The sequence below is a fragment of the Ambystoma mexicanum genome, chromosome 12 (assembly GCF_040938575.1).
Source record: "Ambystoma mexicanum isolate Mex_15411 chromosome 12, UKY_AmexF1_1, whole genome shotgun sequence".
NCBI lineage: Eukaryota > Metazoa > Chordata > Amphibia > Caudata > Ambystomatidae > Ambystoma > Ambystoma mexicanum.
Window position 1 is genome coordinate 935,452,952 of NC_090936.1, and position 24,931 is coordinate 935,477,882.

The window sequence follows — 24,931 nt, forward strand, 5'->3', positions numbered from 1 at the left end:
GCCCGAGCACAACCGCTCACATGAGAGCATACCCATACCTAACCAACTTCATCTTCCAAAATGATTTATCACCTTCTATCAGGATATGCCACATCCTGACCTCGAGTCTCTCACACTCAAGCACAATGCTCGCTCTTTACCAAAAAGCAAAGAAACCACTCTAACACTGTGTATTCAGTACCACCTCTTAACCTCACCTAATTACCAGGAAAAACATACATGTGAAGACAAAACCCACAGCCACCTCCCCTAAAGAGAACATATAAAAGTAGGAAAAGGGATAGAAAAGATACTGACATGACAAAGATCACATAAAACAAAATTGCAACACAAAGGAGTATTGCGTGGAAGAAGAAACAGATAACACATGAACAAAAGGTTAGCTACCCCTAAGGTCCTTATGTTAACTGTCCGCCAAGGATACAAGTAGTTCTTGTAATCTCCATTATGTGTCACTCACTCCTTATAGACCGTATACTCTATGTGTTCATATGACCTCAACTCTAAAGGAACTTTAAACCTCATAACGGAATAAAAACCCTAAAATACACTCTGACACAAGATCTCCAGCACTTTCACTGTTCTACCCACTTATCACTGCTGGACAGGTAGCCCACGTTATACCTTTTATCCATTTACAGAATTCCATTATACATAGTACTCAATAGCTTTGGAAGTGCACTTCTTTGTTAATCTTCTGGGTATGTACACAAACTGTTTAATCTAACACCAACACCCATACTTCCTCGAAACTGCTGGCCAGGTACATCTAGATTGCTGCTCTGATTGCGCTGTGTACATCAGAGGATATTGGGCAGCTTATATTGGACCCCAGTACGTATGAGTAAGTTGGGATTGGTGGATGATGATCGGTGTTGGGGTTGTGGGAAGGAGCGTGGTACTTTGATACATATGTTATGGTATAGTGACAGAGTGGAGCGTTTTTGGAGGGAGGTTATTGACAGGGTCGATCAAATTCGGGATATTGTTTATCCACGCACCCCTTTAGCGGTTATCTTGTTGTTGTATAGTGGTGGGCGGGATGTGAGTTGGGTGATATTATGTGGAGTGGTCAAGGTTCTGTTGATTGCGGCTAAACAGGTGTTGAGGGTTTGGAAGACACGAAAGAAGCCGAGGGTGGAGGAATGGATTTCGGATGTTCTAATTTTATCCAGATTTGAGAAAACAATGTATTGTAAACAAAGCTGGGAAACGCTTTATGAGGATATGTGGGGCAGCTTTGATGACCTTTATGGTTGAAGCTAGATTTGGTTCAGGAGTGTAGTGCATTGGTCTTCTTGTTTTTTCAAGTGATGTTGGTATAATATGGGGAGGGGGTCTGTGTTGTCTTTGTGGTTGTTTTGTGTGGTCCTGTTTGTTTGTTGTCATTTATTTGGTACATTTGATTTTGTTATCGGTTGGTCTTGATTTTCATATGGTGGCTACGGGGTTATGGGTTAGATCTTTGTTTCGATTTGTTTTCTGCTGTTCTGTATTTTGCAATTCAATTACCTGAGATGTTGATTCTATTTTTATTGTACCTTGTTGAAAATGAGAAATAGAGAATAGAAGAGTTTAAAAAAAAAAAAAAAAAAAAAAAACAGATTTCCTAATAATCTCATCATCCAGACTTCCTTATGCTGCTGGAACAAACATAACTCAACGCTGGATTACACACTAATTGCGCCAATACCTCTATACCCAGACTTCTTAATCATCTCCATGCACTACAAAAATCAACTCAACGCTGTATTATCCACAAACTGTGCTAAAACAATACAAGTTTGCTCGCGGGTGGCGGTATGCATGTCTGGTCTTGCCAGACGTGCATACTGGCACCCACAAGCAGACCAGGATGCTAACAACGGACCCGTCATTAACGGGTCTGTTGTTAGCATCCTCCCCATTCCCATTGAGCCCTATGGGGGCTGAAATCAGAATGGGGACCTACCGGGTCCGCATCCCGAAAATGGGATTTATCAGGCCCGCAAATGTCAGAATGGCCCGGTAAATCCCATTTTTTGGGACCCGGACCCGAGTTTGGGGGTAGCCATGCCGCTAAAAACGTCATGGCTACCTCCAAACTCGCAATGAGGCCAAATGTATCCAAACACTCCATCCTCATGGTCTGCTAACATTGCAAGCTATTCTGTTATAATTCTCTTACAGCATGCAAACATAATAAGGTCACCGTCCCATATATTTAAACCATTACATTGCGGGATAACATTACCCAAAATTATTGCATCATTATTTTACATTCATGGTCATGAGCAACGTCATATTCCTAAAAACATCATTATTGACACTTGTAAACATTTGGACTAACAACATTTCTCTCACTTTTCTCATACACGTGCATCAAACCAATGCACTTAATGATTCTCACCTTAAACACGTGTGCTAACTCATTCACCAATGTAGCACCATAACATATCATAACATATCACACACATGCTTCAATAATTCACACAATTAACTCTTGCGTCATTCCCACAAGCGCCAAATGTATGCAAAATGATATTCACTAATTCATACACTCATATGATACAGTTCACAAAAACTATAACATTTAAAAATAAAAAAAAACGTACCTTCACTCAATTGTCCTTAAATGCATAATGCATACATTTCGCCATTTAAAACTTCCTAGCAACTGGCACTATGGAGCCATAAAATGTTATAAATCCGAAAATGGTCACAATCATTATATGTTTGTTTATTTTTTGTTTGTTTATTTATTTTGTATAGCGCTCCTGACCCAGAGGTATATGGGCGCTTAAGCATCAGGTTACAGGCATAGGTAAGAACATTTGTACATTTGTGCAGCATATGTATAGTTACAAAAGCAGTTATGAAAGCAGTTATAGTAGAATTAGTAACATCGTAGCGGATACATACATACATACAGTGCTAGTTATTTGTTGAGTAACCAGGTGATGATCTTAGTTCTGAAAGGTTGAAATGTAGGGGTAGATTTGATATCCAGTGGAATAGTGTTCCATAATTGTGAGGCTAGAACTGGGAAGCTGGATCCACCGGCTCTTTGTAGGGAGTATTTGGGCACTGTCAGTTGTAGTGTATTAGAGGATCTGGTGGTTCTAATATTCTGTTTTAAGGTGAATTTATCGGTTAAATAAGGTGGGGCCAGGTGGTTAAGAGCTTTGTAGGTGAGGCAGATAGTTTTTAGGTCTATTTTGTGTTGGATGGAGAGCCATTTGCATGTGATTCTTGTGGCTGAGATATGTTCTCTTCTGGGAATATTAAGGGCGGCACGGAGTGCATTGTTTTGTAGAACTTGCAGTTTATTGACAACCGATTTATTGGCACCTACATACAGGCTGTTGCAATAATCCAGTTTGGATTGTATAAGTGCTCTGGCTAGAGTAAGGCAATTGTTGGGGGATATCAAAGGTCTGCAGGCTCTGATTAGTTTCGCAGTGTAAGCAGTGGCTGAGGCGGTCATATTAATTTGTTTGGCGAAGTTGGTGTTAGTGTCGAGATAGAAACCCAGAGTTTCTACACTTTTGGCAGTGGGAATGGTGTTGCCGTCAATGATGAAGCTAGAGTAGCTAGGGCTGAGTTTCCGGATAGTGTTGGGTGAGCCGACAAGGAGCAGTTCAGTCTTGTCATCGTTCAGGCAGAGGCCATGTGTGGCCATCCATGCCTGAATGATGGAAAAGACTCTACCGATCCTGTTGGCTTCCGCGTTGTAGTTGCCTGAAAAAGTGAGGAGTATCTGGGTGTCATCTGCGTAGTTGGTGTAGGTGACACCCAGATGGTCCAGTTTATCGAATAGGGGCTTTGTAAATATATTATACAAAGTGGGTGAAACACAAGATCCTTGTGGGACACCGCAGGTAATTGGAATAGGGTCGGCTGCTGCTATGGGTGAGAAGACTCGCATGGTCCTGTTGTCCAGGAAGGATTGGATCCATGAGACCGCCGGGTGGGAGAAGTGTGCTGCCGATGATAAGTGGTTGCACAAGATTTTGTGGTCAACCAGGTCAAAGGCAGCGGAGAGGTCGAGGAGAAGCAGGATGGCAGCCCTCCCTTTATCTTTGATTTCGTCTATCTGGCTCTTGAGATCAACAAGGGCCGTTTCCGTCCCATGTTGGGGACGAAAGCCAGATTGGCGAATACCTAGTAATAGGTTAGTTTCAAGGTAATCCTGAATTTGTAAATAGGCCACTCTGTCAAGAATCTTTAGTAAAAATGGGACAGTGGTAATGGGTCTATAATTTGTGGTTATGTCTGGGTCGAGGGTCTGTTTTTTTAGCAAGGGTAGGACCCAGGATTGTTTCAGATTACTTGGGACCATGTTGTTAGAAAAAGACAAGTTTATTAATTTGGTGATGAAGGGGGAGAGATCCCTGGCAGCATCCTTGATAATCTGTGCGGGGCAACTGCCCCCCTTGCAGTTCGAGGGTTTCAAGGATGCTATAAATTTTTGTACTTCAGGTATGGTAACCTTTTTGAAGGTGAAGCCTGAGCTAGTGGCGGTGAGTGGGGGATGGGTGGGTCTGGAGGTGGGGTCATGAGTGAGCTGTTGCCGTTTGTTTCCAATTTTAGTTTGGAGCCCTGAAATTTTGTTGGCAAGGGCATTCTGGATCCCTGTGCACCAAGGTTTATCCTTTGTGCAGGTATCTTCGGGAGGAGTGGGGTTTTCTAATTCCTTTAAGATGTCCTCTTTTGTGCTGGAGCCTGCCTGTGAGATCCTGGAATTAAGAGATTCATTCTTAGCACGTGTGATCTCATTTTTGTAGAGGGTGGAGATATTGGTAAGGTTGGTTCTATTGTCTACTGAAGGCACCGATTTCCATAGTGATTCAAGTTTGCTTTTTTGTAGTCGGAGAAGTTTGAGCTCTGGGGTGTACCACGTATTCAGGTGCGCTTTAGGTTTCCCTTTGCGCATTTTTAATGGGGCAATGGTGTCGATAGCTTTAGCCATGGAGTCATTATAGGCGTTGACCAGCGAGTTTAAGTCAGTTGTAGTTGGTAGGGCGTTCAGAATGGGGGTCACCAGAGGCATTAAGGCTTCAGCTGTGATGTTGCTCTTTTTCCTAGTTAGGCAGGACAGAGCAATAATAGGCCTTTTGTGCACTAGGTTGTTGATATTAATGTCAAGGGGGAGGAAGTGGTGATCCGTCCAGATGAGCTGTACAGGGTCCTTTAGGGTGATGTTGCAATTGAGGGCGGTTACCCAGTCAAGGATTCTGCCTTTCGAGTGGGTGGGTTTGGAGCAGAGTTGAAGGAGGCCATGCTCCTCTAATGCCGTGGCCAGGGCAATGGCAGGGGTGTCAAGAGGGTCATTAAAACCGAGATTGAAGTCTCCCAGTATAATCATTTGTGCTGAAGGTTTGGAGCTTTCGGCTACTAGGGAGGTGATATCTTCCTCAAATGAGCCAGGTGGACCCGGGGGTCTGTAGATTAGGTGCATAGTGATAGTACTCTTCGGGGAGGTTTGTAGTTTAACTGTAAGGTGTTCACATGATTTGAGTAGAGGAGAGGAGTCTAGTCTGATATCAAGTGAGGACTTAAAGATGAGGGCTACACCACCTCCTCGAGCGTTAGGTCTGTCTACTCTGAGGATAGTGTAGTTGTCAGGGATGGCTAGGGTAAGGGATGGTCCCGCAGCCTCATGTAACCAAGTTTCTGTCATAGCAAGGATGTCTAGGTTGTTAGTCAGAATGATGTCGGCGACTTCTATGGAATGGGCGACTAGTGATCTAACATTTAGAAGAGCTCCTTTTAGTGTATGGAGGGTAGAGTTGATGGGGGTTATAGTGTACTTGTTAGTTTTGTTGGGTAGTTTAGCTGGGCGTTTGCTAGTTTTGTGGTGGATTCTGGCACCAAGTCTATTGTTGCGATCGGTAGGGATAAGGGTGGTTGCTTGAGAGACAGTAAGGTCGGTCATCGTGGAGGGGCTGTGATGATGGGTGGGGCAGGGTGCTCTAATGTCGGTAGGGTTCTGCTTGGATCTATCTGCACTCTTATTGTCTAGGACATCGTAATGCTGTGCGTGGTCATGGGTAGGATAAGCAAATTGTGAGACCGGGAGGAAGGCTGGAGTAGTGGGCAGGAATGGTGTGGGGCAGACGATAGGGCAATGTCTTGGGCAGGCGGCTCTAGCTAGTCCATTTTTATGGGTTATGTAGCTGTTACCGTTGCAAAGTATATTACTTTGCATGACACAGAAGGGGAACATGATCACGGTAAGGCAAAGTAGCATAATGTGTGTGCTAGGGGCGATGCGCCGTGCAGAGGATTGGCGGATGAAGGACATCGGTGCGACCATAAGGCACAACACAATAGTGTGGTCTAAATGTGACCATAAGGCACAATACAATAGCGTGGTCTATATGCAACCATAGGGCAAACACAGTAGCGTGGTCACTATGCGACCATAGGGCATAACACAGTAGCGTGGTCACTATGCGACCATGGGGCACAACACATTAGTGGGGTCTATATGCGACCATAGGGCATTACACAGTGGCGTGGTCACTGTGCGACTATAGGGCACACCACAATAGAGTGGTCTATATGCGACCATAGGGCACAACACAATAGAGTGGTCTATATGCGACCATAGGGCACAACACAATAGAGTGGTCTATATGCGACTATAGGGCACAACACAATAGAGTGGTCTATGTGCGACCATAGGGCGCAACACAATAGAGTGGTCTATATGCGACCATAGGGCACAACACAATAGAGTGGTCTATGTGCGACCATAGGGCGCAACACAGTAGTGTGGTCTTAATGCCACAACAATCAATACAACAAACAGGTGTGGTATGTATGTGACCAGTACTAGAGACCATAGACCCATCTAAGTGGGAGTGGCTAAGAGTCCATGCATACAGTAATGTCCCGGTACTTGCATGTACTTACAATGCGTTCTCCTTATGCGAGAGGGTTCTGGCAGTGGGTAAGTTGCAAGTAGAGCAGAGGTGGTGGCCACTCCGCGCTCCCATGCGCGTAACAGGCGCAGAACAGGCCTTTGTATGGCCTTAGGACTGGCCGGCGATTCCGCCTGCCGGCGGTTCTTTCTGTTCAAATCGAGGTTCAGCCTCGATATCGTGCCGCGATGCGCCCGGCATGGGCGAGTCAGGCCCCTTGTATGGACAGGGTCAGGCAGGCCCTGCTCTGAAAGCACGCTCCGTGCCTGGGTCCTGATCTGGATCCTCTGCTGGGCTGGGGGGCTGGGGGGGCTCCTGCCCTCACCCCTCTAGGTGGATGATAGAAGTGGGGGACCTGGGGCGCAGAACAGGCCTTTGTATGGCCTTAGGACTGGCGGGCGATTCCGCCTGCCGGCGGTTCTTTCTGTTCAAATCGAGGTTCAGCCTCGATATCGTGCCGCGATGCGCCCGGCATGGGCGAGTCAGGCACCTTGTATGGACAGGGTCAGGCAGGCCCTGCTCTGATAGCACGCTCCGTGCCTGGGTCCTGATCTGGATCCTCTGCTGGGCTGGGGGGCTGGGGGGGCTCCTGCCCTCACCCCTCTAGGTGGATGATAGAAGTGGGGTTGACCTGGGGCGCAGAACAGGCCTTTGTATGGCCTTAGGACTGGCCGGCGATTCCGCCTGCCGGCGGTTCTTTCTGTTCAAATCGAGGTTCAGCCTCGATATCGTGCCGCGATGCGCCCGGCATGGGCGAGTCAGGCACCTTGTATGGACAGGGTCAGGCAGGCCCTGCTCTGATAGCACGCTCCGTGCCTGGGTCCTGATCTGGATCCTCTGCTGGGCTGGGGGGCTGGGGGGGCTCCTGCCCTCACCCCTCTAGGTGGATGATAGAAGTTTACTTAGCTAAGTCCTTTTAGAATGTTAAATTATATCTCAGACCTTATTAATCATAATATACATATGGCTCACATCAAATGCTATACCTGCAATCAACAGTGCTATTATAACACCAAAAAGTGTACATAATACATAATAAAGGCACTAATTATTGCCTTGCCCCACTGTTGAAGCAGTTAATCCTCGCGTTTTTCATATAAAACAACATTTTACGTTCTAGTCCATAGGTTTGGCAATTACCATCACAATACAATTTTAAAATAAAATGCATCGTTTCAAACCTGTAATTGTTTTCACAAAACATCATAATCAACAAACATGTCATTTTTTACCTTAAACCATAATACACATTAGCACCCCAGTGGGGGGTGCCAGCCAATCGGGTGGCTAGGAACGCGGGCTTGAACCGCTGATGAAAGCCTGCATTCCATGCCGCCAGACAGCTGGCTCCCCCGCCGCTATCTTCCCCCCACCCTCTGTCCTCTTTTTATTTTTTTTCACCCCCCTACTTACCTTATTTCACTCCTTCTCCTTGTCTTCCGCAGGCCGTCATGGGAAGGGAAGACGGGGCTCCGTATGGAGCACCGCCTTCCCTTTTCATGGTGGCCATCTTTGTAAACGATTTTCCTTAATTCAACGGGACGCACCCCGGGTTACCTCTTTGGTAGCCAGGGGTGGTAATGGCCTTAAGCCACTGTAAATTTGGGCTGCCGGGCCGTTAGCCCCCGTTCCAGGCCTCTTCTCGCAGGAACCACTCCAGACCAGGTACATAAAAAAGGAATGCTTATTTATTATATTTTAGTTACAGGTAAGGGTCGGATATGGAGAGGTAAATGGGCATCCTTCTGGTTCCTGTATCTCTCCTATAGTGTCCCAACAGTGACTTAGAGAACTCTTATCACACAACCATTCCACAGGCATCATACCATTCTAACATTCCATGCAGCCTCTCAGCTGACATAATACAAACATACTAATACAGAATACTACAAGCACAGCGACAGGGAATACATGAACCATGTTCTTAATCCCTTTCTATACTCACTACGACAACATTGCCAGGGCCTGGGTCTCCACAGAACATTCCTAGCCCTCCGATGTCGCCCAAGTCGGGGGGGGGGACCCCAAAGGGTTTAAAGCTTTCATCATTCAATGTAAGATATATTGCTTAAACAAACCCCCAACTCCATGCTAAGGTAGCTTTCAGGTTATGATGATATGATATGGCATTTATAACACACACAAGTGTTTCAAGGCGCAACAACGCAAGAGAGGGGGAACAGAGGGAAGACAGAGACAACGATCTTACTAGGCCAGGTGACATTGAGATTGCGCAAGTGCAGGGGAGGGGGAAAGGGAAAGTGCGGGAGGGGACAGTGCAGTACATAGGATCAAGAGTAATAAATGAATAAAATAAATAAATAAAAATAATAGGTAAAAAGTGCAGCCAGCTAGTGGCAAGTGCAGGGGTAAGTGCAGCCATCAAGTGTCAAGAGCTGGTGGGGACTGTGGGGATACAGAAACAGCCCCCAAGTGCAGGGGTTGCCCAGGAGGCAGTGCAGGTGCACAGCTGGCGGGGGAGGGGACCTGGCCCGATATCAGAGGGTGGCCAGGTGACCAGTGGATTTACAGTCAGGAGTTCAGCAGGGTAGAGGAGGAGAGAAAGCAGAAGCAAAGAGGAAGGTCTTGAGGTGCTTCTGGAACCGGGGATGTTCTCCTCAAGTTTCAGGGAGGTGGGAAGGCTGTTCCAGAGGGAGGCCCCAGCTGAAGAAAGAGATCTACCACCAACTCGTTGCTTGGAGAAGCAACTGACCCTGAGGGAGTTGGAGGCAGATGAGCGAAGATCTTGAGAAGGCAGATATTTAGGAAGAGAGAGTTTAAAGAATTGAGGCCCCAGGACCCAGAAGGCCTTGTGGACAATGCAGAGGGTTTTGAACTTAATCCTCACAGCCACTGGGAGCCAGTGCAGAGATTTCAGTCCTGCAGATATATACGATCCCTGGGCTTGAGGGCAAGGACAAGTCTTGCAGTCCTGTTCTGGATGAGTTGCAGAGTGCAGAGAGTAGGAGCAGGCTGATTTAGAAAGAGGCTGTTGCAGTAGTCTAGCCTAGAGAGAGCCAGAGCTCTGGAGACAGTGAGCTTCTGGGGGAAGGAGAGGAAAGGAAGAATACCTCTGAGGAGGTGCGGCTGGTAGTGTGACTTATTAGAGACATCAGAGATGTGAGGAGAGAAGGAGAGTGTGGAGTCGAAGATGACCCCAAGGTTTTTAGCCTCACAGGTGGGAGAAGGAAGAGAGCCAAGAGAGGCCGGCCAGAGAGAGGTAGGAAAGGAGGGAGCAGGTGTGCAGATGAGGAGAATCCCAGTCTTGCTGGCATTAAGGCAGAGATCATTGGCGGCACACCACTCCTGGATAGCGGAAAGACAGTCAGAGATGAGAGACGGAGAAGAGGTGGCAGAAGGGAGTCTGAAAATGAGCTGAGTGTCGGCCCCATAGCACTGAAAGTAGGGGCAGAGAGCGGCTCTGCAGTGGGCAAGAACTGCCAGGTATTGGTTGAACAGCCAGGGAGAGAGGTTAGACCCTTGGGGAACACCAGAGGTAGAGATAGAGATAAAGGAGAGGAAGAACCCAAGTTGGACCTGGGAGGGACGATCAGAGAGGAAGGAGGTCAGCCAAGCCAGGATCTGATCGGTGATACCCAGGTTTTCATGGAGACAGTTGAGCAGGGTGGCATGGTTGACCGTGTCATAGACAGAAGAGAGATCAAGTAAGATGAGGACACAGGGTATTGGAGTCAATGTTTGAGAGCAGTTAATAAATGTGGACAAAACCGCTGTGTCCTGGGCCACACCCTATAAAGATAACAGCATACCCATATTGTCTGAATACAAAGGGTTTATACTACCTTCCTAAATATGTTTGGCAACCAGTATTCTGTCCATCAGTGAGAAACAAATGGATAGAGATTCGTCAAGCTATTTTCATGGGGTTAGTAGCTAAAAATCTGGCCTGAAGACTCTCAATAATCATCTTTTAAATGCGATTAAAAGAAGACTTAAAAGGTTCCCTGAGTCAAGTTATGCCTACTCTTGAGACCTTAACAGGGTATATTGCCTTGCTTGGAGTAGTCAACCAACACAATAATGAGAGACGAGGGGAGAGAAGATTATTATAGCCTAGGAGATCAGGTCCTATTTGGGATAGAGAAATACCTAATAGATTCTTTGACCCAGAAGCCATGCAATTGGGCACCAGCCTCTTTTTCTCTCATCTTCATATTCCTTCGAGGATCTCCTCCAAGCGATTGTCATCTCTACGGGGATACATCATATGGGGTTTTCTCAATGGAAACCTTTTCTCGAAGTCTCTTAGTGGAATGGGCACCATCACTTGTGTCGTGCATGGTGCGATTTCTGGCTTCCAGCATATGGGAAGAATTGATGCAGGACTTCCTGCAGAGGCACTCAGCTGCTCCTTTACACTCCCCCCTCTGGTTGATTCATCGACCACTCTTTCACCAATCTCCACATCTTGGGACCTTCTCTTGAAGAAGTGCTTCTTTGGAGTCAAGTTATTTAGTTGCACTGTCCATTCCGGTTACGGTAGACCAATCTTCCCACTCACTTCTTGTGATTTCTTGGATGCAGGAACTTTGTTCCCTCAGGTGCCACGATGCTGGCCTCTATATGTTTGTCAATTCCTTGGGTCCAAACCCTGACTCAACATCGATCATGATCTTCATTCTTACTGCCTTCTTTGCTGTCTTCTTACACTGTGTAATTATTATCCTCATCACACAGAATCCAAACATTATCATCACTACTCCTGCTCCAAGGAACTTGAAGATGTTTGCCATCCTTTGTAGAACCCATGAGAAGATAGACACAAACCAGCTGTCATCTGCAATATCTTCTTTCTCAACTTCCAATCTGTTGTGTAGATTCGTCAGCAACGTTATGGCCTCTGTCAAGGTCCCATTCTCATCATCATGAGAAGGTATGAACGTGGAACATGATGGCCCGAATTTGGCACAAACTCCTCCATCCATTGCTGTGATCATATCAAGGACATATCTGTTTTGGAGAGTCATCAATCTTATGGCTGTCAGTTCTTCCATGATAGCATTAAATCCCTTTATGGTGGTGTTGTTTGTCTGTAGGAGCTCCCAGGGAGTGATTTGCAACCACTTTGCATTGGCCATTGTCCGGTATTGGTTTGAAGTATTACTGTTGATAATTGCTTTGTGTTTCATTTCAAAGGCCTTGAATACATGTAATATATTTTTAATATATATACACCTGACTGGGAGTGATTTTTAGGGTCCTTTGCTGTGTGTGCTCATTGTTGGCGTTCAGTCACCCTCACCCCTCCCGAGACCTAGTCTTGACTGACGCCAAGGCTACCTTGATTGTTCTGGAAAGGTTAGCCTGTTCTAAGAAACTAGGCTGACCTTCTGAACCTCTGCCCGCCAGGTCAGAGTTCAGAAATCCATTTTAACAGTCTCCTAGAGTTTTAACAGATGCATTGAATAGTCATGGGGATATTATGAGGGTTTGTGGTATTCCCTGTTATATGTTTGGGAGTTAAAGTGCCAGAGATTGTTCTTTTATTCATGTAACCCTGGATTGTCCAGGTGGTTAGACCCGGGAATCTTTTGTATGCCGGAGCCCAGGTAAAATGCTGAATATTTATATAAATTGCTAAGCAGGAGGGGCTTATGAGAGGAGACTGCCACTTAAGTTAGATTCATAACGGGATCCCCCTCAGCAGGAATTCTAGTGCTGCCATTCTTGTGTGCCTTCTTTTGTCAATGCAGACTGGGGCCAGACGATTAGTTGCCCCTCTTGGTGTCATGTGACATATTCTCTTTCATGGCTCTTCGATCAGCGGTGGGAAGAGATTTTACTGCACTTCCTACAGCTGTAGTTAAAATCTAATTGGAAAAAAAGCAGGAAAGTCATACCTCGTTTCAGGGCACCACAAACTGGATCCCCACCATACTGCGGCAAAATAGTAGTCTCTCACTGGATGAAATGTTTTTTTAGATGTTTTCTGGGCCCAAACCCCAGCCTATTTTAGAGACGCCGATTGGAGGCACTTACAAAAGTTCTCAGGCTGAATAGTTATGTGAACCATACCTCTTGATGGAACTTTATCCGGGGCTTGCCCTGCTGTCAATTTGGGGCAAATAAGGTTTTCCGAGGTTCTTTGTCGTGGGTCTCAGGTGGCATTCCATGCTGCCGTGACATCAGCCAAATCCACCTTAAAGAATACACAGCACTGCTCCCCTGTGGTGAAGAAGACTACCACACTTCTACTACCCTTCACAATAAGTTGGTCATTCTTCTGATGTCACACCATAGTTCAAGAGGTGTTGGAATATCTTGTTTACAGGAAAATATTTTAGTATTTAATTGGATAAGCCAAGGAAAGACCTATTCTTTTCAGTTGTTTCAAAGCCTCTGTTTGGGAGTCACCCCACTCCCACTTGACGCCTGCCTTCAAGAGATGGTCCAGGGGCTGGGAGACATCTGTGCAATCCTGTTTGAATACATGACCATTATTAGTCAATTCTAAGAGACTTCATATTTCACATAGGTTTAAGGGAATTTTCAATTTCAGTAGAGCCTCAACTTTCTTTTTCTGAAGATTCAGACCCATGGGTGTGATTTCATGGCCAAGAAAGTTTACTTTGGTTCTGCACCTCTGTGTTTTCTAAAGAGATAACTGAGCACCTGCATTTCTTATTTGTGTCAACACGTGGCGGAGCTCCAACTGGTGTTCTTTCATGGTTTTACTTTTGATTAACAGATCATCTACATATAACAAGTTCCCTATTTCTGCAATACCAGGCATTGCTTTATCTACGAACGTATTGAACGAATTTCCAATGTTAATATATCCGAATGGAATTTTGGTCCTGGCATATTGTTGCCCTCCAAACGTAAATGCAAAATATCTTGGTATTCATGGTCCACCGAAACAGCCCAATAACCATTAGTCAAATCGAGTGCAGTATATACTTTAGACAGTGGTCGAAGTGGGCGGGAGCGGTCAGGAGCAGTGCTCCTCTACTTCTTTTAATTAAGTTTTACCGTTCCTATAGATTTATGTTAAAAAGAAACCGTTCCGGAACGGTTTCGTTTAGAAATAAAAGTGTAGGAAGAGGTTGGAACTTGCACTATCAGTGCACTGCACAGGACGTTTCCTTAAAGAGCAGGCACATGTGTTTTGGGGGTTTTATTGTGCATGGGAGGGGGCGCGGCGATGGGGTCTGTGGGGAGCGGTGCAGGCCAGTAGGGAACATAGTTCCACTACTTCTTTTCGTACACTTCGACCACTGACTTTAGAACCCTGGATCTGTGCTAAACCTGATATATATAAGGTAGAGGCTACAGTGACATGTGTACCCTCCTTTTTAATCCCCTTAGGTCTGTATAGAGTCTCTATTGTACATTGGGTTTCAGTATTCCCAGTACTGGGTTATTAAAGGTACTGTGAATCGGTTGACCACTCCCATGGGATTACATGCTTTTTGATAATCTCAGTGAGTGATTCTATGGACACTAGAGGTAACCAGTATTTAGTGGTGAATATGGGCTTTCTGCTGCACTGGGCCAAAGTACGTGCGCCCCCACACACCCAACTTTACTCAGCCTCTTGGCCAAACTGCTTCCTCACTTATCCTAAAAACATAGAAAGGTAAATATCAAATTTAAGTGAAAAAATACATGTCATTCCCTTCAATTTTTTTCTTGCTTTTATCGCGGCTGTGAACAAAACCTATGTGCGAGAGAAAGGTCTGACACTGCATTCTGGTGGGGAAAAGTTATAGTACCAAAGCATCCAACGGTCATTATGGGAGGTAGCAGACATAATACCTATACATTGCATTATGTGATAAAGACTGAATTCCCCATAGAAGCACCAAGACACTATGACCAGAAACGCCATTCTGACAACTATGTTTCAGAAAGTCCTTTCTAAAAATGGAAGTTAAATCCATAGAAACTATAAAAGTGTATTACACATCTGTGGTCCCGTAATTGGAAATGTTGTCTGACAGCAAAGAGCACTCTTTACTAACCATCACTCTCCACAATACCCATCAATCACATTTACAAAATGAACATCATAATGCAAAATGATTAATGCTTGGGTGACAGCTTCAAACTGTTCTGAAAGAGGGCAGTGCCTGGTATATAGAGTTATGTATTTACACATTTCAGGGAGGAAAGGGGGGGTTTCTCCCCCATTATAATTACTGTAGCTGGCTTGAGAACACAGGTGTGGAGGGACTACATCCCACTTCAGTGAGAATCGTCCTATGCCCTCCCCATCCAAAGCCCTTCCGACGCCCCCAAACTCCCCTGCATCCCTGCTGTGAGGCCTTGGAGTTGCATTCAAATGCACTTCTGAAAACAAAGACTTGTGACTTTATGGAGTCTCATAGGGAAGATGGCATCCATTTGTTTTAGATGTAAGTTTGGTTGGTGGATGATCAGAACAACAATGGTATCATGTGCAGTGAAATACACAAACCAGCTTCAGTTACCTACTTACATCTCTGCCTTCTCTCAGGGCAGTTAAACTGAGGATTTTTAAACCATAATTTTATTTCAATGCTGCATACTTGTTGGGTTTTCTTTACTTAAATAACAATGCATGCTTGTGCAACACGATGATTACAATCAAGTAACCTTTAATACTGCTTCATAGTGTCTCCGCTTTGGTTGGTACAAATATGTATTTATCAATCTGCTTCATTATGCCAATCCTGTACAATATTATTTTAGCTCATTCATATGTATTAGTCATTATCAGGCTTCAAACCCAGGCTTCACTATTTAACTAAAATGTGTGAGCCTGAGCAACCCGTTTTATCTCATTGTGCCTTATTCAGAGGTACAAATAGTATTTGCCCATATATACTAAAACAGTGTCTATTCATGTATTGCAAACCAAAGAATCAGTTGTCTCTTGGCAACAACGTGTAATAAATCATACCATGATAGCCTTAATTATCAAAGATTGATGTCACGTTCTGTGGTGCCGCTTCCAGTGATACCAACACAAATGTCAATTAGGCGGCCCCACATGTCTTTCATGGCATAGGAGCGTGCACATCCTAGAACTGGTCCTGGAGCTCAAACACAGCATGTGTTTCCATGAGGAAAGAAACAAAGAACGTAATTACTTGCACACACGCTTTGAAGGCTGGAATGCAGCAGAATGCATGCAGCACGATATTGAAGTCCTTTTAGCTTCCCAAGCATAGGGCAAAGGGTGATAAAGTGCCATTGGGAAAAGCTGAAGTGCAGTAAGCAAACACTCTGAAAACAGCAAGGTGATCGCTGGTGGAGGGTGGGAGAGGGGGTGGACATTTGAATAGTACACAAGTTTAAAGTTGTGCAATGAAGTAGGGTCTTTGGAAGCTGTGACAGGTGCCCAGGAATATCACCATGGTGATGCCACACTGCCAGTCATAGCTGTCCGCCGGCCCCCTCATCCAAAGGATCCTCATCACAAGGAACTTTTCCTGTCTGGAGCCTGTACCAGCATTATTTCAGAGGACCACCGAGGTGCAGGAGCCCTCAACACTGCAGGAGCAGTGGGCTCGCCCTCCACCAGAGTGCATCCACCCTAAGATAGGCTCCCTGCCTATTTTTAGCCCCCTGGGCTCGAAAATCCCACCCACTGAAAAGTGCTCCTCCTAGCCCCATAATTACACATGAGCAGTGTAAATCATATTTTTATTTAAAAAACGACCTAAAAAGCGCATTTTGAGCGTTTTTTCTGTGCCTCCATTGGAACACATGAGGTGTTCCTGCTTCAACATGGCGGCCAACCTCCTCCTTGCCAAGAAGGCGACCACATGACATCCAGGAGAGCCCCCATTGGCCAACTGCAACTACAGAAGGCCAATCAGGCGCCGGCAGGCAAACGCCAGCCCCCTCATCCAAAGGAACCTCATCGCAAGGAGCTTTTCCTGTCCGGAGGCACCTGAGGCCTGGGCCAAGGACTCTGCCCATTTTCTGGTAAGCCTGCCCTGACCCTGCAGCTTGCCCACACCTCCCTAGAACCTAACCTTTACACCTAATCCCTTCATGCAGTACACCTCATGGGTGCCTCTGCTTTTCACTGACTTTGGACAATTGCTTGCTATCACCTGGTCTATTGTTGATATATAATATCTCACTATACTATTTAGTGCATTTACCAGTATTGCTTATCCGCTTGTACTGTATCCTCTTGTGCAGCCAACTGCTACCTATTATGCCCTGCCACCATTTAGCCTCTGCCTGCCCCACTTAGAAAATCGAATTTAGGAATTGTATTTTGATGAACTGCTACCTATTATGCCCTGCCTCTGAACTACCTAGAACTAGTCGCACGATCCCCCTGTCATTTCTGTCACATACCAACGGCACACACCAGCTGCACACACACACACACAGCCACTCTCCACGTTCATGATGCCCAAGAATGCACCTCCCAATCATAGCATAGTTTCACTCTCCCGCACTCTTCCTGCCACACTCTGCTCAGCCAGCCTAACAGCCATCCTTATAGCCCTCACTATAATGGCCTCTACGCCTCCCCACATATTCCCAGCACACGTCACCCAGCGCCCGGCACTAAATTCACATGCCGCAGCACCACACTACAACATCACACAGTCTCGGCCACCTAGCCTAGCCACCAGACTCCGCAATCTCAGAAATCAATCACTTCCTAGGTATTTACTCTGCTCACCCACACCCATCACGACTAGAAACACCAGATTAGGCACCCGCACTGCACCACTACCCCATACTAAGATGAGCATAGGCACTGCCCCTCTCCCCCCACCACCCCAACATGCCTCTACACTACTTCGCACTAAGACCCTCACTACCACACACCACAACAAGCATACTTCACCCCATACTAGTACAAACAAAAACATCAAAGGCACAACATCAACCTCTTAAATGTGCACTACTGAACGTACGCTCCCTACCTGCACATGCCCTCGAGATAAATGATCTACTATCCACACTTAATCTGGATTTACTTTGCATCACTGAATCCTGGCTCAATGATGCCTCCTGCCCAGCCATCGCACTAGCCCTACCCACAGGCTACACCATCCTTAGGCAAGATAGATGTGATAAGATTGGAGGGGGAGTCGCCCTTATCCACAAAGACTCACTATCCATCAGATTAGCAGACCATAGTATAGTACATGGGGTGGTAATGCTGATATCCTATCAGCCAAGCTTACGCTCTCCCCCAATAATCTAATCAACATCCACATCCTATACAGACCTCCCGGACTCCCAGCTGACTTCCAAGAGCACCTCTCCCACCGACTCAGCAACAACAATAAAAAGTCCTCCAAAATCCTTCTATTAGGAGACTTAAATTTAGGATACAATGATCCTAAGGATAAATCCGCCGCAACCGTAGCTAAAGAACTCACAGACTTGGGTTTCTCCCAAAGACTCCTGTGAAAGTTAGCATGTCCAATAGCCTCTCTGTGATTCTAGAAATGTGCCCAACAGCCCCCCTGAATTTAGAAGTGTGCCCTGTAGCCTCTCTGTGAATATAGAAGTACGCCCAATAGCCTCCCGTGGAAAGTTGAATATAGAAGTGTACCCAATAACCTCTCTGTGAATTTAGAAGTCTCTGAAAGGGCATGTAACCCATCATATCTCACCAACACGCTTACTCTCTCCTTACATCACCACTCAAATAGAACACAGAGATACTATGACACCATTCGGTATAGCTGTTCTCATATCAACATTTGCTGCTCACCCCACATCACTCTAAGTAATCACTGCTGGTTACGCACCCCCCAGCGAGGCGTTCTCCTCAGGCCTAACGCAGCCACATCCGATCTGGATGAATCCTGCCAGAACGAACACATACTCCTGACCTCTCAACCACCACACCTATCGCTAGAAAGCAGCTATTACACCGATACCGCACGAGCTGTACACATACCCGGTGCTCACACGCACCTTTTTGACTCTCTCTACTCTCTCTACTGATATGAACTTCGGTTCCCAAGGGCGTTCAACCTACCAGCGCCTTCAGACCATACCAATGGTATATAAGGCGCTATATAAGTGCAAAATAACAATAACAATAACAATAACTCCTCACACCTACTCACTCCAAAGGCCGCACCCATGACTGGGTCATGGATCACAACTATGCATCCAACATTACCTCAAAAACCACCCTTCCTTCGACGGACCACACATGCATCGAATTCCTCATCCCCACCAACCCTAAACCTAAGACTCTCACCCACGCACCACCTGCCACAATAAGAAGTTCTAAAAAACTCAACGCAGACAACTTGCGTCCCCACCTTAAAAGCCCCTGCCTAGCACCACCTTTCTCTCAGGACCCAAATATACTATCAGCTATCTTCAATGATACTCTCACCAATGCCATAAACTCTATAGCCCCACTTGAAAGCAAGAAGGCAAAAAAATAATTTCACTGCAACTCTTGGTTCTCGGAAGAACTCCAAAGCCTCCGAGCTCAAAAGCGCCAGTCGCTAAAAAACTGGCAAACGGATCCGAGTGATCTAAAAAAGAGCCTCTTCAAACAAATAGCCCTCCAATATAAAAAAGCCATTTTAGCAGCAAAATCCAACTCCTTCAATGATAGGATCTCAAAGGCCATCTCCCAAGCTAAAGAACTATTCGCAATCTTTAATGAATTAGTCACTCCTCCGGCTATCGCTGACGAGATAACTAAAGGGCCTCATTACACCATAGGCAGTAGGGATTTAACGTTACCGGTAATGGAATACCGGTAACGTTAAATCCCCATGCTAATTACGACCCGGCTCACCGCTATTAGCGGCACCGCTAAGTACGGTGCCACTAATAGCGGCCAGTCCGCGTGCATGCGACCCTCCATCCCGTAAATAACGCCATGCCGCTAATAGCACAGCATCACAAGGCGAGCGGACATGCCAATAGCGGCATGGTAAAGCCCCCAAAACCCCTTACCGCCATGGCGCTAATACCGCCATCGCAAACCACCCGTTAAGAGAACTGAGCAGTGTTCCCACCTGCCACAGGTGGACACAATCAGCACAGGTGGAGGCAATGGAGACTATGTCTTCTCAATAGGAGCACACCACACCCCTTCCCACACCCCTTCCCACACCAAGATGGTTCCAATACTTGCAGCATTACATGGGCTGGAGCACATGATTGCAGCGCAGCAGCAACAACAACAGGCAGCACAGAGGAGACACAGGAGGAGGAGGAGGAGGGCAAGACAGGCACAGCAAGCACCACCACGGCACCTAATCATACCACAGAGACACCCACCAATCCCCAGGATCAGAGCCAGTCCATTTAACCTAACCCCAGAGCAGATACACACCCTGTACCGTCTGGACCGGGATACCATCACCAGCATTGTGGACATGATACACAACGACATTGTGAGCCTCATAGACATCCGAACTGCCATCCCCCCTCTACTCAAGGTGGTGACTGTGCTCCACTTCCTGGCCACAGGCACCTACCAGCATACAGTGGGCCAGATGCATGGCATCTCACAACCAGTATTCTCACGCACGCTGAACCAGGTACTTGATGCCCTCCTGAAGCATGCACCTGAATACATATTCATGCCACGGACTGCCCAGGAGATTGCAAACACCAAAGTTGGCTTCTATTCACTGGCAGGCATCCCAAGTTGCATCGGGGCCATTGACTGTACCCATGTGGAATTGGTTGTACCACATCACAATGAAGTAGTCTACCGAAACCGGAAGCAATTCCACTCCATCAATGTCCAAATGGTATGTGACGCCAACAAGGTAATCACACATTGTTGTGCCCGTTTCCCCGGATCAACCCATGATTCCATGGTCCTGCGGAACTCAACTATCCCACGCTACATGGAGCAACAAGCAGGACAACGTTCGTGGCTACTTGGTGAGTTGCAGGGCAAGCACATGGCAGTGTGATGGGGGGAGATACATACTCCAATTGCGTGTGATTGGGGGGGGGAGATACATACTCGAAATGGGTGTAGCTTGTCGTCCGTCGGACGAATGCACATACAGATGTACGCCAATGTCCATCTGGGAAGCCCGCAACGTACTTGAGATGAACGGACATGCAAGTATAAGCTACACAACATAGATGGCAATCCAGGTATAGAAACCTTAAACATCCATCCACATCCACATTGCACAACATTCCACGCCAGAAAATACACAAATGTCATACATGCCGTCAAAATAGTCATACAGAATTAGTCCAGCACAACAACAATAATCAATGTGCCCTTGAAAGCATGCAAAGGGATCACCCTTAGCCATAGCATTGCACCACACAACTATAGCACCACTGAAGTGATGCCTCTCAGCATGGGAACATCAATGTTGGAATGACAACTAAGACCTGGCCTCACCCAGGACATGTCAATTACTGTTGGAGGCATTAATGGGGCATGTCTACTTGCAGGGTCGAGCTTTACTTTGGACATTGCAGTCACACAGACCATCTGCATGTATGCTGTTAATTGTGTACTTCAATCACAATGCAAAGTCAATTTGTGTGATATGAACAGGCCGCTCTTGAGGTGAACAGTAACAGGACCCCATTCGTCCCCCCATACAGGTGATGCTGGCTATCCCCTGAAGAGGTGGCTCCTCACCCCTGTACAGAACCCACAGAACAGGCACGAAGAGGAATACAATCGTGCACATACCCGTACCCGCATTGTGATCGAGCAGACTTTTGGCCTTTTGAAGACACGGTTTAGGTGCATTAGCAGGTCTGGTGGCGCTCTGTTGTATGGCCATGAGAAGGTGGCCAAGATCACCATGGCATGTGTCATGCTGCACAATATGTGTATCAGACGGAATGTGCCACTGCCCCCTGACGTTGAAATAGAAGCACCTGATGAGGATGATAATGGTGATGAGGACGGAGGTGAAGGGGATGCAGGTCATGCAAGAGGGGATGGCCAGGAGGGACGTGCGGTGAGACAGCATCTGATCAACCAAATAGTCTGAGTAACATGGTTTCGTACTGTCACATGGATATGGGTAGTAATGCACTGGTGTCTGTTTGGAAACGCACAATGGACCATGGCGTCAATAAAGTACACATACACAATGAAGAGGTCCAAGCCTGTGTTTTGTTCAAACACCAGTGTACTAAGGAACGTAAAGAAGGAAATGTGCATGTCCCCAAACATCCCACCACCCTTCCCCCCACCCCTCACAACAGTCCCATAACACCCTTCCTGCCACCCCCCACAACAGTCCCATAACACCCTTCCACCCACCCCCCACAACAGTCCCATAACACCCTTCCCCCCACCCCCCACAACAGTCCCATAACACCCTTCCCCCCACCCCCCACAACAGTCCCACATGTTCCTTGCACAATGTTTCCCTCCAGCCATGCACGCGGAGGCTTCACCATGCACTCCCTATTGGCCATTGCTAACACCAGCATTGGGAGGCTGCGTAGACGTGCGCCTGGTGGTGCGTGAGGAGCGGCAGAGGGAGCTTGTCTGCCTCGAACTGGCGGATGAGGATGTGGCAGACTGGTGGGTTAACCTTCGGAGGTGGGGCAGTTGTTGGTGGTGTGGCAACTTGTGTCTTGGAAGTGGCGCTCCACCGATGTTTCGCACTCTGCATCTGGACCTTTCTGCCTTTGCCCCTTGATGTTGTGGGGGTGTCTTCTGTGTCCAAAGCCCTTTGTTTCTTATGCGCAGGGGGTGCCTGTGATGCATTGCCAGCATCCTCACTGTCTGTATGTGAGCCTTCCGGGGACAAGAAGAGGGATGTCATTGGTTACGGTTCGATATACTTAATGCAGTATACATCAATAATGCAGTTGTGGCCATCTTGACTACATTGTAAAGGATGCAGGTGATGTGTCAGTTCAGTGGCTCATCCATGCATGGTTGTGTGTGGCACTTGTCTCTGGTGATGTGTGCATGTGTGTGCGTTTGGGTCTGACACTGACATGGCCAGGGTGTGATGCATGTGTGGATGTTTGGCCATCTATGAGGTGATTCTGGGCTCACATTTGGGGGGACCAGTAGATTCACATTGCATGCTTTCATGTGTACACTCACCTCCATCTGAAGTAGTTGCCACGCCATGCTCCATCGTGCCGACTCCTGCTATGCATTCCACTCCAATGAGGTTGGTGCATGTCTCCTCCCATTCTTTAAGTTTTATGGGCAACCCAGATCCACCTGCTGTGGCAATTTTGTGGTTTTCGGCAAGGATGCTTCTCACCCGGAGTCTCAGGTCATCCCACCTCTTTCGGCACTCACGCACATTGTGGGTGGTGGTGCCCACAGCACTGACTTTCAATGCAACCTCAGCCCAGATTGCCTTTTTTTCATGAGTGTCTCCCGCCGCATGTCGCTGGCAAAGACCACGGCGGCATTGTCAGCTAGGGTCTGGGTCAGCATGATTAGCTCCTCTAAGGTATATTTTTCTTTCCGCTGCCGGTCGGTGGTTTTTTTCAATGCCTTGGGCATGTTGAGGGTGTCCCTGATAATTTCCAACTGTAAGCTACTCCAAACAGGTCCAGGGGGCAGAGGATGGCAATGGATTGTGTTTTTAAAGATGGCCGCCGTGCTCTTTCCCGTTCCTGTGCGATGACGCTATTTCCGGTTCTGCAATTTAACGGTCACTGCTAATAGCAGTGACTGCTATTTGCATGCAGCGTGAGGGCAGAGGTACTATCTGCACTTTCGTTGAAGGCGGTAAGAGACTTTTTGGGGCCTTTAGCGGCATGGCGGTAGGGTCACTACCGGCATGGCGCTATGCTCGTGTCCGCGTACTCGTAATGGTATGCTATTAGCGTCCTCTTGCGAGGGCGGACACGTTAAGAGCGCCATGCCAGTAATTTGAGATTTTTAGCGCACAATGTGTAATGAGGCCCAAAGCCTGGTGTGCCAGCATTCAGTCCACCATGCTCAACAAAATAAAACTCCTCCAGAACAAAATCCAAAACCACTGCAAAGCCCTCCCAAACCAAAAAACCAACTGCCCTACACAAGACAAGCATAGTAATCTCAATCACGCTCAATTCTCCTTCAGAAACGTCACTGAACCTGAGGTCCTTAATCTCATCAAAAACCTCAAACCGTCCATCTGCAAAGCAGACATTTGCCCTCCCAAAATCATCAAGAAATGCGCCAATGACCTAGCACCCCTGATTACTGCCTTCATTAACGCATCTTTCCAAACAGGAACTGTGCCAAACAATCTCAAAGAAGCTTGGGTGCGGCCACTTCTAAAAATGGCCACACTTGACCCAGCGCAACCCAACAACTACAGACCGATAACGACAGTCCCATTCCTCCTAAAAATCCTGGACAAAGCAGCTCACATCCAGATCCAATCATACATAGAAGATAACTCCATACTAGGCAAAAGACAATCTGGCTTTCGCGTCGGGCATGGAACAGAATCCGCCTTATTAGACCTAAAAAATCAAATCTCACAGATCATGGACAAAGGCAAACCTGCCTTGCTCCTCCTCCTCGATCTATCAGCTGCTTTTGACCTGGTAGATCACCAAACACTCACCACCCACCTCGCCCATGCAGGCCATTTCTCTAATCAAGCAGCATCCTGGATCACTTCCTTCCTTGAAGGAAGAGCCATGAAGGTCTACTCCGACACAGCTAACACAGATCCTACCACTATAAACTGCGGTGTCCCCCAAGGATCTTGTACAGCCCCCACCCTCTATAACCTCTTCACAAAACCCCTCTTCGACCTTCTTGACTCCATGGGTGTTGCATATACAAACTATGCAGACGACACTCAAGTACTTTTACCCCTATCTGGACTCTATCACCAAGACGCCACGGCCCTTCACAACATCTATGCCACTATCCAAGCTTGGATGGCAATCAATGGCCTCTGTCTTAACGGGAAGAAGACTGAAATTCTCATCCTGGGCCAGTCAAACCCATTATCGAAACTAAGCCCTCAATACAACAACTTCAACATAGACAACTCAACCATCTCCGTATCATCCTCTCTCAAGACTCTAGGTGTTCACATTGATGCAAATCTATCGATGACCAGACAAGTCAGCGCCATAGCCTCTGC